The sequence below is a fragment of the Stegostoma tigrinum genome, unplaced genomic scaffold, assembly GCF_030684315.1.
Source record: "Stegostoma tigrinum isolate sSteTig4 unplaced genomic scaffold, sSteTig4.hap1 scaffold_70, whole genome shotgun sequence".
NCBI lineage: Eukaryota > Metazoa > Chordata > Chondrichthyes > Orectolobiformes > Stegostomatidae > Stegostoma > Stegostoma tigrinum.
Window position 1 is genome coordinate 748337 of NW_026728643.1, and position 13491 is coordinate 761827.

Genomic DNA, 13491 nt, shown 5'->3' on the forward strand with positions numbered 1-13491 from the left:
CAATTTACTTTGGGTGCTTGGAAACTTGTAGACGCAACGGTGAAGGCAAAATGAAGAGTTACATGGCCAAAGATCAGTCAATTCATGGGAAGTTGCCATACATTTCTCCAGGAGACATGATGTTAGTTAACTTGCTGTTAATGACCTACGTTTTCTTTTCAACGTGTGAAATATGGGGTTGATCAGAGGAATACAGTTCATGTTTGTCCAAGACTTCCAGAAAGTATGTGATTCAATGTTATTGAGCTGACCCGTGAGTTTATGTATTTGGGGAAAATAACTACAATAACAATACATGTACAAAATTGGCTGAGAGAAAGGAAATACAACAGTGGCTTTGGATATTTTTTGGGATAGTTGAATGAATCTATTGAAATTCCCTCGGTGGCAATGTTGAGACCCTTGTGTTTTCCAAATATATATTAATGCTCTAAACATAGGACTACAGGGAACAGGATCAATATTTGTGCATACGTTAGGATTTGGAAACAGAGAAAAATGTGAGCAGAATGGTACAAAGAAGAACAACACAGCAAAGGAACAGGTACTTTGGGCCACCAAGACTGTGCTGATACATGATGCCTTTCGAAACTAAAAACCTTTTGTTTCTGTGCAATCCATATCACTTTATTCTCTGCCTATTCACCTATCTCTCATATCCACCTTTACCACCCCCTCGACTAGTGTATTCCAAGCACTTACAACCCACTGTCTAAACGCTTGCCTCTTACATCTCCTTTAAACATACACCCTTTTGGCTTAAACTTAGGTCCCATAGTAATTGACATTTTCACCTGAGAAAATACTTCACTCTCCATTCAATCAATGCCTCTCGTAATTTTCTGGAAACTTGTGTAAAGTTAGTGGGGTGTGTGGATCAGAGGTGGATGAATTTCAATGTGGAGAAGTGTCAGGTCACACATTTTAATGGGATGAATGTACATCAGCAATATAAAATAAAGGGTACATCTCTAAAGGGGTTGCAAGGATAGAATGACCTGGGTATATATGTGCATAAGTAATTGAACATAGAAGGACAGATTAGAAGAGAACTTAATAGAATCTACAATATTATATTATTTAATTATTTATTAATTACATGGTTTATTAATTTACTTATTTTTTCTCAACGGCAATGACCTGGGTTTTGTTTCTAGGTTTCATTCAGGCACATTAGGATTGCAGCACGAGCAAGTGGCCAATTTCTGGTTGGGTGGATGGAGAAGACTGATTCATTCATATGAAAACCTAGGATAGAAACTTATGGCCCTGAGGAGACGCTATCCTCAAATTGAGTGACTGCTGGCCACGCTGAGGGACATTGTACAGCAGGGAGAATAGTCAGTCATCATGAGCTATGAAGAGGGGATGTTGTGAACATCTGTACTGGACTGATGGATGGATTTTTGAAACTCCTTTTATCAGAGCTCAGAGTGGCTGGTACACACAGCAAAACTCAAATCAATTGAAATGATTATCTCTTCTGAATGGCTCGCTCTGGCTGATGGAGATTGATTTTACAAACTAACTCATAGAATTTCCACGGAGTAACCTCAGTTACATCACTCGATTCCAAGGGATTTCCTTAATTTTGAAACTATTCTCTGACATGGAACTTTTGAAATCTTTCCAGCTGCAGGTTCCAGCAGATTTTAATATTGTAATCAATAAGACTGTTTCAGGGCTAAATATTTTTTAATGAGTCATTAATAATTTAAGGATTTTATTGTTGTCCTGTGTTATTTGGGAGAGGTTCAATGTCTCTGCATCTGGAGTGACACCTTTGCTGTGGGATCTGAATCCATGTTCATCTATTGCTCTCTTTCACTGATGTTTGATGACTAGCATCGGAATGGTGGGCAGACGGCACACTCTGTGCTGTAAATCTGTATAACTCGGTCCATCTGTATGGCTTTATGACCCTTGCTTTCCTTGATCACCTCTCTGCCATTGTCAAACTTCCACTGCCTCCAATCATGCATGTATTTTAGATTCTGTTGCAGGCTATACATTTACTGTGTCTTCTCCCACTGCCCATCCCCTCACTATGTGCGACTGGCTTACCAGCATGATGTTCCCACATTATCTTTCACAGGAATTGTTTCTTAAGTGCAACAGTTCACCTGTTTTCCACTTCGGAGACAATATTAACAATCACATTCTGCAGCATTCCTCACCTCCACCTAAAGGTTGGGAGATTTTGGCAAATAGCATTTTCTTTTGTCTCTTCACAATAGATAACGCATTAGCCACAGCCAACCAGTTTGTGCTTACAGTGCTCAAATATTAATAGTGCCCAATTAATATTAATAACACCTCCTTCCACTCAACCAGACAGGGGCCAGCCCTTCTTTAGTTGAGGTCTCCAGTGATGCTTTGAAAAATCAGAGTCAATCTGTCTGCGTGAAATTTAAACAAAGTTTGGTCATCATCTAACTGGTGCATTTTCCTTTGCAATGCCTTGACCAATCAGAGTCTATTATTCGCCCAGGTCAGTACAGTATAAAACGTTTGCTCCCTTTCCATTGGTGCTTATTGTGAATGAACCGAAATGTGCAAGACAAAAAGCTTTGATGAAACTTGCCTTTTTTGCATACAGTTGGACATTATTGAACTGTTGTACATTGTTGTGGCTCGGCCTCTCTCACAATGCCACCACACAAGGCCTTATAGATGATTATGGAGGAACAATGTGTATTGTGGTTGATTAATTATTTCAATAAATAAAGAGAGGACAGAACTGTGAGCATCGGCCCCTTATAAAATGAGCTTTGTAAAGGGTAACATTGAGGAGCTAGGAAAGGGCAGGAGAGTTAAACAAATACTTTCCAACAATATTCACATTAGGGCATTCTTGCAACTTTAAAATACACAAAAATAGACAAGCAGCAAAAAGGGGAGGAAATAACCATAACAGGAGAAAACATACTGTGGTCAATGAAGTATTTCAAAAGATAAAAAGAGAAGAGAACTGTGAACATCGGCCCCTTAGAGAATGAGATTTGTCAGTGATAATGAGGAGCCAGGAAAGAGCAGGGGAGTTAAACAAATAATTTTAATCAATCTTCACAGTAGGGAACACTTACAACATTACAAAAAAATTAAGTAGTTCAGCAGCACAAAAGGGGAGGAAAGAACCATAATATTGATCAGAAGAGAAAAAGTATTTGGGAAAATAATAACCATTGACAAAGAAAATAGAGGTCGGCCGTTTGGTCATTCAAGCCTGCTCCAACATTTAACACGATCGTGGCTGATCATCCATCTGTTCCTGCTTTCTCTCCATACTTGGATTCCTTTCACCCCAACAATTATATCCAAATCCTTCTTAAATACATTCAATGTTTTGGCTTCAGGTGCTTTCTGTGGCAGATAATTCCAGAGGTGAGGAAATTTCTTCTTATCTCAGTCCTAAATAGCTTGTCGATGACAGGTTAAAGAGACACTAGGATCCCATCTTTATGCTCCCATGTATGCCCATATCCTAAAAGTCATGGTTCTGGACACCCTGTTTATTGAGAACAGCCTTCCTCTGTTTATCCTGTGGAGCCCTGTCGGAATTCTTTTGTTTCTATGAAAGACCACTCTTCTGAACTCGAGTGAATATAGTCCTAACTGATCCAGTCTTTCTTCACATGTCAGTCCTGTCATCCCAGGAATCATTCTGGTCAACCTTCATTGTACTCCATTCACAGCCAAAGCATTCTTCCACAAGAATAATGAGACCAAAATTGCACACAAGAATCCAGCTATGGGCTCACTGAGACCTGTGGAATCACAGAAGGACGTTCCTGCTCCTGTATCTGAATCCTCTTGTTAAGAAGGCCAAAAGAAACTAACTTGTGCTTGGGACATTTGAAAACAAAGTGTAAGTTTTGTGTTAAATACAAAGCTAATTTATTTGCCTTTTACTCAGAAAATAAAAACCTATATTTTCAGGAAAGTCAATTTAACATCAGTAGAAACAGACAACAATGAAATGTGTTCATTACTGAACATAATTAATAGCAAAATGCAACCACTGTGGTTATTTGTGAATTCACTCATGTTTTTGGGGGGGGGGGGGGGGGGGGGGGTTGTCGGGTGTTTGAGTGAATCCCTTCCCACATTCAATGCAGGCGAACGACCTCCCTCCAGTCTGACATCACTGGCATACAATGAGGTGAAATGATCACCTGAACCCAGTTTGAAAGTGAAAGCACTGGAACGGTCTCTCACCTGTGTCAACACATTGATGGATCATCAATTGTTGAGGACTTTTAAAGCATTTTCTGCAATCTGAACATTCAAAGTTATTTCAATAATGTGAGCAAGTTAATGGAGGCTAATTGTTCAGAATCTTTATACCATTTCCCACATTCTCTGGTCAGAATTAACTTGCTCGTGTTTCAGCAGGTACAATGATCTGACGAATCTCTTCCTGCACATGAAGCAAGTGAACGGTATCTCCCCTGTGTGGATGCATTGGTGTACAGCGAGGTTACATATTCATCTGTACCCAGTCCCATCATGAGAGTATCTTATTGGGCTCTCAACAGTGTGAACATGTTGATGGGACATCAGTTCTCCAGAACATTTACAGCATTTCCTGCAGTCTGAACATTGAAAAAGGTCTCTCATTAGAATGAACTTTCTGGTGTTTCACCAGGTCAGATGAGTGAATGAAACACTTCCTACATATGGAATAGATGAACGGTCTCTCCCCAGTGTGAATGTGCTGGTGTATTGGGAGTTTAGATGATCGCTTGAGCCGAGTCGCACAGTGAGAGCACCTGAATGGTTTCTCACTAATGTGAGATATTAGTTCTCTCGAACTTTTCTCGCAATTCCTAGAGTGTGGATATTTTAAAGGTCTCTCCCCAGTGTGAACGTGCCGGTGAGTCAGCAGATGGGATGAGTGAGTGAATCCTTTCGCACACTCAGAGGAGATGAACTGCCTCTCTCTTATATGAACTTGCTGGTGTGTCAGCAGACTGGATGATCAAATGAATCCCTTTCCACAGTCAGGGCTGGTGAACGGTCTCTCTCCAGTGTGACCACACTGATGACTTTCCAGGGAAGATGGATATTTGAATTCCTTCTCACAGTCCTCACATTTCCATGGTTTCTCAGTGCGAACACTGGTTTTGGCTTCCATGATCAAAGCCTGATGATATTCAAGACATGATGAATTCAACATTTCGTTAGAATCTGCAGCGAGATTTGAGTTCACTGACTGCAAATGCTCCAACTTCCTGTAAAATGAATGACAGACAGTAAGAACGAAATGTGGCCCAGAGAGAAAAAGGCAGAACTTTAAAACTGGACTGAATACATCTGATCATTTGTGCGATAGACAGTGGACAATGCGACCATGAAAGCTCTTGGATTGTTATAACAATAGGACTGGTTCAGTATTAAGCTTCAGTGAAAGGAACTGGCTGCCAAATCTGGGGCTGCATAAAGGTGTTCTTTGTGGGAAAACTGAGAAATACGGAGAGCATTAATGGAGATGGGCTTCATATGGGCAGCACGGTGGATCGGTCGTTAGCACTGCAGCCTCACAGCACCAGGGACCTGGGTTCGATTCCAGCCTTGGGCGACTGTCTGTGGAGTTTGCACATTCTCCCTCTGTCTGTGTCGGTTTTCTCCCACAGTCAAAAGATGTGCAGGCTCGGTGGATTGGCCATGCTAAACTGCCCATAGTGTTCAGGGGTGTGTGGGTTATTGGGGGATGGGTCTGGGTCTGGGTGGGATGCTTCAAGGGGCGGTGTGGACTTGTTGGACCGAAGGACCTGTTTCCACACTGTAGGTAATCTAATTCATCTGCCAGTAATTCTAACAACCTCCCAAACTCACCAGACAGAAACACAAGATCAGGTGGTGCATGGGAAAACCATCACTTCCAGGACTCTGAGCAGCAGATTCAGACTGGAAAAGATTATTGACTTGCTCAATATGTCAGAATGCATTTTATTAAAAATTAAACCTGCTGAAAAAATAGGGACTCTGACAGTCAGAGTTTATTTTAGCCTCTAGTTCAGTTAGAATGTAATACTTTGCCAATGATTTTCTGTATCATATAACCTACTCTGCAAATAACATCTTTCTTCAGGCTATCTTCAAGGTTTTGCAAGAAGAAAATAAATGATGAATCATTTGTACCTTACACATTTTAATTACTGTCCTCACTGCTTATGACGGGGACTGTACCACATAGTGAATAGAAAATACAGATTGGGCTATTATTCTGCAGAAAAAAAATCCATTCCGTTTGCAAGCTGCGCCATGACTTTCATTTTAGCTTCCCAACCCAGACAAAATCCTCTGTTAAGAACAAAGAACAACATAGCACAGGAACCAGCCCTTCAGCACTCCAAGCCTATGCCTGCACATTCTAACCCTCCATGCTAAAAATGCCTTGATTCACAGGATCCACATTCCTCTCTTCCCTTCCTGTTCATGTATTCAGCCAGGTGCTTCTTGACTGCTGCTGCTGCGTCTGCTTCCATTGCCTCCTGTGGCAACACATTTCAGGAACTCAGCAACTTTTGTGTGAAAAGCTTGCCTTGCTTATCTCTTTCACACATTCCCCCTGCAGCTTGAACTTGTGTCCTCTGGTAATTTATCCCTCTGCCCTGGGGGAAAAAAGTCTCATACATTCCGCTCTATCCATGCCATTCACAATCTTATAAACTTCTCTCAGGCCACCCTCTCAACCTGCTGCGTCCCAGTGTAAACAAACCAAGTCTTTCCAACCTTTCTTCAATGCTAAACTCCCCCATAACCATGCAACATCCTGGGAAACCTATTCTATACCCTCTCCAAAGCATCCACATCCACATGTGGTGTCCAGAACTGAATGCAATATTCTAAGTGTGGCCTGACTAGAGTTCTACAAAGCAGCAGCATAACTTGCCTGTCCATATCGCCATTGCACCTTCCAATGAAGGCAGTCATCCCAAAGGCCTTTTATACTAAATTATCTACCTGCACCATCACTTTCAGTAGCCTGTGGACCTGCACACCCAGATCCTTCTGCATATCAATGTTCCTAAGAGTTCTGCCATTTACTCTATAATTTAAACCTGTACCTGACTTTCCAAATTACATCCCCTCATATCTGTCCAGATTAAACTACATGTCATCTTTCTGCCCATAACTCCAATTTATCTATACTCTGCTGTATCATCTGACAATCCTTCTCACTATCTGCAACTCTACCAACCTTTGTATTGTCCGCAAACTTATTGATTCGACCAGCCACGTGTTCTTCCAAGTTATTTATATAGACCAGAAACAGCAGAGGTCCCAGCACTGATTCCTGTGGAACACCACTAATCAAAACCCTCCATTCTGAAAAGTATCTTTCCACTGCTACACCCTGTCTTCGATGTAGCTATCTCTCCAGCTCATGTGACATCATCCTTTGTACCAGTTTGCCCTGATAGACTAGTGCGCCATTCTAATGAAGCTTGCACGACTTGAACGCACAGCAGCTTTCTTTCAATTTGACACTTTCCAATCTTCCAGATTGAATGTGGAATTCTGCAGTCCCTGAACCATCAAACAGTTATAAGGATCTGGAAAACTTGACCTGGAAATATGCTGGTACTAATGTCATGTTCAGATTGTTACTGCTCGTCGTCAATTCCCCACTCAGTGGAAATAGTTTCTCTGTAACTCCCCTGACAGTCACTAATCATATTCCCAAGACTTTGATCAAAAATATTTCTTATTAATCAATTTCCAGGGATACCTCTCTCAGAATGAAGTGATGTGTTTTAGCAGAAGGGATAGGAAGAGGCAATAACACAACACTAAAGAGTGTGCAGAGTCTGAGGGATTCACATGCACAGATATTTGAAAGTAATAAATAGATTAATTCGTCAAAGCAAATTTGATGTTGATTGATTTCAAAAAAATACTGAATCAGCATTTGAGAGAAAAATGCAAAGGTGCAGGGATAAAACAAGGGAATAGGACTGACTGGATTGCTCCAGACATTTGGCATGGGCTAAATGGTTTGCACTTTTTGATTTTTTTTAATATGGGCCTTCTTGTATTCTAAACCTACAGATTCAGTTATCAATCAGGTGAATCTGTGCTACATCCACTCCATAGTTGTTAGACCGTTCCTGACAGCAAGTCCGAGAACTAAAAACAGCTAATCAACTGTAATCTAACCACAGATAGTGTATCTCATTTTCTGATATCTCAAATCTTTTCCCACAGGCACACACACACACACATTCATACCTGAACGCTACCACATTCAGATGCTGATAGCATTCAGATACTCATCAATCGAGTTACTCTTTCACTCTTTCTGAGGTTCAAGTCGGCCAAATTCCTCTGCTGACATTGATCTGTAAGAGTGTAAAATCCATCACGATCAATCCAGGACAGAGATTCAGAACAGAAAAAGAAAAGCATTTCTCTTGGTTTGAAGTTGCTGTTCGTAAATCCTGCTCGCCTTCCCCTCGCCCCGTTCCCAACAAGTAAAGGACATGCGCACTCTCCGGTTCCAGTTGGCCCCGGATAAAGATGGCGGGCTCACACGGCTCAGAAAACATTCGCGGCGCCCAGCCCTGCCTCGGCTAACAAAGGAATTCAGCAATTCCAGTCTATTCGTGACAAAACCGGGGTCGGTATTTTTCAATTCAGTGACGGTAGCTACTGTCAGATTTTATAAAGCCTCTCCGCCCACTTCGTGGAATACTCACTCACTCGATTTCTAATTTTCACCTTTCAAATCCTCATCGCGCCTGCTCCTCATTCGATTCCTCCGGCTCTCCTTTGCCTCCGGTACTGCGCATGTTTGAAACGCTTCAGATTGCGCGCGCACAAGTGGGCGTATACATTCAGAGATAATGGGGACTGCAGATGCTGGTGAATCCGAGATAACTTGTGTGGGTCTGAAACATCAGCTCTTGTGCTCCTAAAATGCTTCTTGGCCTGCTGTGTTCATCCAGCTCCACACTTTTGTCATCTGGGCAAATGCATTCCCGCCCAGAATGCTGGGAAAAAAACACGCTGCCATTGAGCAGCAATATTGATATAACGAAGATATGAAGGAATATGCCAGGACGAAAGATACAGGAATCCATTGATACAAGTGCATGGTCCCTGTCTGTCCTGGTTCTAATAAACAGCAGAACAAAGAGATATGAACACACACTCAACGGATAAAGTGAACAAAATATACACCTTTCCTGTGTAGAATATTTGAATTTCGCCGCAAGAAGAATTCATTTATTGGTGATAAAATCATTACAAATTTCAAAGCTGAACGATGTCAGGTAGAAAACTAAATAAATCCGTTCTCACACTGAAGTGTGAAGAGTCTTCCTGTGCGGTGACTGTGCTGATATGTCAGTAGTTTAAGATGTTCAGGCAAGCGTGAAATGTTACACACGAGCTTCAGAAGAGACTGAGATGTCAATCACTTCCTGTAATGAGTTTCATTGTCTCAGCACTCTTTGAATAAACAAAAGCAGACTCAATCAACTCGAAATATTCAGCAACAGTTGAAAGAGAAATGCACTTTATATTACATGACTTCTCTGCATCAGTCCACAGAAAGGGAAAATTAACTCTTTTTCTCAAGCCAGGGACTTATCATCGAGACTGAATATTTCCAATATCTTCTTGTTTTATACTCAGTCAAAGAACTGATTTCTGAATTGTACAATCAATTCATTTGTGACTCGTATCTTTTTTTTGTGTCCACACATTAGTGGAAACATCTTCCGTGTTTAATCTGTCCGTCAGGCTTAGCACAGGAGTTAGATGACAGCTCCAAGAACAAATCAAATCAGCACGGCTATCCTTTGTTTTAAGATGTTACTTTTCTTTTCTCTGCAAAGAGAAAGAGCGTCCAGAAATGATGCTTGCCTTGTGGGGAGAGAAGATTTCGGAGACACAGTAAAGGAATACAAGTCCAAAGAACTGGACACTATCGTGGCTTGGGCTAACAAGTGACAGGTATCATTTGCTCCATATAAATGGCAAGCAATGACATTCTCAAATAAGACAAAATATAATCACATTTCTTTGACATTCAATGGCATTACCGTCACTAAATGCCCCACTGTTAACATGCAGGTGGATCCCATTTACCAGAAACTCAACTAGACTTACCACATATACACAGTGAATACAAGTGTGGGTCAAAACCGATGAAATACTGCTGTGAGTAACTCACCTGCTGACTTCCCAAAGCCTGTCCATCTTCCATAAAAGTGAAATGGAATAACTTCCCACTGGATGGGTGTAACTCCGTTAAGACTGAAGAAGCTTGAGACCATCCAAGACAATGCAAACCACATCACTGGCACTACACCCATAAACATCCACCCCCTCCACCACCAACCTTCAGTTACACCAATGGGTTTTGGGTCAGCTGATACACAGGAAAACCAATGACCACCATTCCCCCTGCTGATCGCTCAGTATCCTGACTTGGAAATGTATCACAATTCTTTCACAGTTGCTGTGTCAAAATTCTGGAATTCCCTCCCAAACAACATAGTGGGGCGAATTATAAAACTAAGACCGCTGCAGTTCAAGAAGGCAGCTCACCACCACTCCCTCAAGGACAATGAGGGATGGGCAATAAATGCTGGCTAGCTACCAACATTCACATCCCACAAACAAATTAACAAAAAAACATTGGTGGGCTGCTATCTAAGATGAAGGAGTAGTTTTTTTATATTAATGCTAAATATATTGATGGTCAACAAGAGAGTCAAAAGGTTATTATGATAAATAGCTTGTGGAGTTGAAGCTACACTCAGTTCAGACATGATTTTATTTAATGACCAAGCAGGCGAGAGTGGCTAAATGGCACATATCTGCTCCTAGTGCTGACATGTACATGTATAGTCATATTGAAGCTATTCACAGACATTCGGGTGTAAGCTCAAAAGATCAAAATTTAAGTAAAAGCTGAGACATTTGACTGAATGAAATGAGACGTCTGTTATCTGCTTGGGATGCTTTTCCTAAATGGGTCCCTGTTAAGCAAGTGTGGTGTCAGGAAGAGGCCGTGAAAACAAGAGCTGGAGATCAATTTATTTTGAAAGGGAGAGAAAAAAGGAATGCACTTCCAGGCATTCTCCAGGTGATGGTGTTTCTCCTCATCTCAGTCCTAAAATATTTACCCCATATCCTTAAACTGTAGCCCCTTGTTCTGTAATTCCCCACCATTGGAACATCCTTCCTGCATCTAACTTGTCCAGTCCTGTTTGGAATTTGGAGATTTCAATGTGATCCCCTCATTCTTCTATACTCCGTTGAATACAATTTTAACTGACTCAATCTCTCTTCATACGTTATTCCTACCATCCCAGGAGTCAAGTTGGTAAACACGTGCTGAACGCCGTCGAAAGGAAGAACACTTTTTTTCAGATAGGCATGCCAAAACTGTACACAATATAACAGGTGTGGACTTACTTAGGCCCTGTGTAACTGCAGCAAAGCATTCTTGTTCCTTTATTTGGATCCTCACTCTGTGAAGGCCAACAGATAATTTGTTTCCTTACTGCCTGCTGCACTTGTGCACTTACTGTCAGCAACTGGTGCGCAAGGATCCTCTGGTCTCATTGACACTCCCATGTGCCATTCACACGATAATCTGCCTTGTTTTTTTTATTGCTACAAGATGGATAAGCTTACATTTATCCAAATATAACGTAACCAATATTAATTTTCACTTACAAAGCTTCTCCAAATCACACTGCAACATGCATGCACCCAGCTTTGTGCCATCTAAAAAGTTTGAAAAATTATATTTAGTTTCCTCATCTAAATCAGCAACGCACATTGTGAACAGCTGGGGTTCAAGAACAGATCCCTGTTATACCCCACGAGTTACTGTCTGACATTGTGAACAGCTGGGGTTCAAGAACAGGCCCCTGTTATACCCCACTAGTTACTGTCTGACATTGTGAACAGCTGGGGTTCAAGAACAGACCCCTGTTATACCCCACTAGTTACTGTCTGACATTGTGAACAGCTGGGGTTCAAGAACAGACCCCTGTTATACCCCACTAGTTACTGTCTGCCATTGGGCAAAAGACACATTTACTTTGAATCCACGTTGACTACGTGCTGACCAGTTTCATAACCAACTCATTACACTCACCCCAATCCCCTGTATTTCAACCGTACACATTAATCTCTAATCGCTTCTTCAAAGGTCTTCATAAAACCTAAGAAACACATCTACTGGGTCACCATGATCAACTCCACTTGTGACATCCTGAAAGGCAGTCATCAGATTTGTCAAGAATGATTTGCCTTTTGCAAATCTATGGAGACTGTTTGCTTCTGTTATTGTATTCTGCGTACTGTGCTCCAAAATTCTTTGCAATGGAATTGTGCATCTTCCATAAGATTTATCTCAAACTCACTGGTCCATAATTAAAGGGTTTTTCTCTTCCCTTTTAAATCTTATGATTACAGTAACTACCCTGTAGTCTGGAGGGACTGTCAAAGTGTCAAAGAAATTGTGGAAGAGAGCCAGCAATGCATCCATTATTTTGAAGACCCCTTCTTTCAGTCAACTGGGAATGTATGAGCTTTTGATCCCATCAATTTGTCTAAAATCATTTCTTGTGCCATTATAAATTCCCCCGTTTCTGACTGGAATAGACCTATATTAGTTACAACCAATCCTTTCCCCTTTATATACACACAGAATGTTTCCAGTCAGTTGTTACATGCCTGCAAGTTTACTCTCATACTCAACTTCCCCTTTTTATTTAATCTCTTGGTCTTCCTTTGCTAACTTCTAGCCCGGTCCCAATTCTGAGATCTATTTGTTTGCTTGCCAATCTGAATGCCTTTTTTTGCATCTAACATTGACTTTAACTTGCCACTTACGCCATGGTTTGGCTGTTCTTTTTCCTTGTCCTCTTGCAGCATACAGGAATGACATTTTTTTGTCGTTCACTGATTCACTCTTTGAATGTTTGCCATTGTTGTATCACTATCATGTGAGAAACATTTCTCAATCCATTATACCCAACCTCATGAAGAATTCTGTTATTTTATGGTCATTCATCCCCAAATGGTCTTTCACGATGACATTGTCGATTATTCATTTCTCATTCTTTAAATACCCCAATCTAAATGTACTTTTCACTCGTTGGTTCCACAAACTATTCATCAAGAAAACCATCCTGTACACACTATACTAATTGCCCATCCATGGTATTGTGGCTATTTTTATTCACCATATCTGTGTGAAGAGTAACATCTCTGACAACGATAGATATTGTTTTACCACATGCATTTCTGATTTCCTGCTTAAAGCCATCTCAACATCATCACTACAGTTTGGTGCTCCATATAACACTCTTACTTCCTTGTTTCTCAATTATCCACACGTTGATTCTATCATGCATGAGTTAGTATCTTTCATCAATAATATGTGCATGTCCACTTTAAACAGTAATACAATTGCATCACCGTTCAGGAACTGGATTGCAATTACTCTGAACGAAT

At 41.0% G+C, this 13491-nt stretch overlaps 1 long non-coding RNA gene across 1 annotated transcript; it reads right to left on the bottom strand.

The window, feature by feature from the left end:
• Window positions 1-3037: 3037 nt before the first annotated feature.
• Window positions 3038-8903, bottom strand: LOC132209176 (uncharacterized). Its single transcript, XR_009445269.1, has 2 exons — window positions 8710-8903; window positions 3038-5234 (listed from the first exon to the last, which is right to left on the bottom strand). It is a non-coding gene; the product is annotated as an uncharacterized LOC132209176 (long non-coding RNA).
• Between the last annotated feature and the right edge of the window lie 4588 nt (window positions 8904-13491).